This window comes from Trachymyrmex septentrionalis, unplaced genomic scaffold (genome assembly GCF_001594115.1).
Source record: "Trachymyrmex septentrionalis isolate Tsep2-gDNA-1 unplaced genomic scaffold, Tsep1.0 scaffold14, whole genome shotgun sequence".
Taxonomy (NCBI): Eukaryota; Metazoa; Arthropoda; class Insecta; order Hymenoptera; family Formicidae; genus Trachymyrmex; species Trachymyrmex septentrionalis.
Window position 1 is genome coordinate 1,667,926 of NW_017304543.1, and position 1,305 is coordinate 1,669,230.

Consider the following 1,305-nt stretch of genomic DNA (forward strand, 5'->3'; position numbering starts at 1 on the left):
AATTCAAAATGTCTCGTTAAAATTCGAGATAGGTATACGAGCAATGTGTTCTGCCATCCAGTAGCTTATTCTTTTGCGGAAGTCGAACGATCTCAGGATGCCCGCCGCGCGACTGCGCTCAGCGAGACTACGCTGCGGCCTCGCAGTCTCCTCGTTTATTGTTATACATAGGGACGCGGAAATTGTGGCCAAAGCAAAGGCGGTCGGCTCGCGGTTCGGTAAACACTAAACACTCGTTAGCGTATAGATTGAAACGCAATCTGTATTCGGTACGGCTACCACGGCTACGAAGGAAGACGGAGGCAGACGCTGAGAAGCGACGCAGACAAAGAGAGCCTGGGCTAACTCCGCGGCGACGCGAAGGGAGGGAGGGTACGTCGGGGGGTTGCCGGCGGAAGGGTAGGTTCCACCAGCCCAAAGAGCCCGAGGCCCCCCACTAATTGATTTGTGCTCCAGCTTCAGCGGCCCTCTCTAACTCCGTTCTCTATCTCCTCTTGATCCCTCTTCCCCTCGTAACGCCTCACACACATCAGGACACCAGTAGGTAAATCCATACGCGCTAAATACGCTACCGCTTCGGCTACCGGCCACCCTTTCCTTTCCGGTGGAGGAAACAGAGAGGTCACTCCTTCTGCATCAAAGCTTCAAAGGACTGTTATCTTACGGGCACCGTCGTGGACGGCTGCGCGCTGAGGGTAGCTAATTACGAGATACGCACGCACTTTCGATGCCACCCTTCGGCGATCATGCAGTGCGAGCTTATAAGTTCGGAAACTAGCACGAATCCTGGATATAGTTAGCTATATACTTTGATATCAATTACTAATTTCCAGTTAAACCAATATCAGGAATGATAAAGACACAGGTTTTCTAAAAAAATTTCTAAATGCAAAAAATTGTTACTTTCTAAGAAGTCTCAACATTCCCACGTAAAATGTTAAAAAGTAATTACAATTATGTCATCCGAACATTATTCATATCCATCCAACTTACTTCACAGCAGTGCGTATGACAATACGCTGGTAGATCGAGAGGGGACATTTCTACCGTAATGATATTCGCCGTTAATTGTATAGTCGAGCGACGCCTTCGGGTTCATCGTTTAAGATAGAACGTAACGAGGCGCTAGCGGACTCTTTGTTCCATCCTGGGGCAGTCCACTTTGCTTTCGTCCTGGATTTTTTCAGTCTTAGGTAATATCCTGAGTAACACAACGTTCTTTCTTCTCCTCTTTTTCCCTCCCTCCCTCCCTCTCTCTCTCTCTCCCCCCCTCCTCTCTCTCTCTCTCTCTCTCTCTCTCTCTCT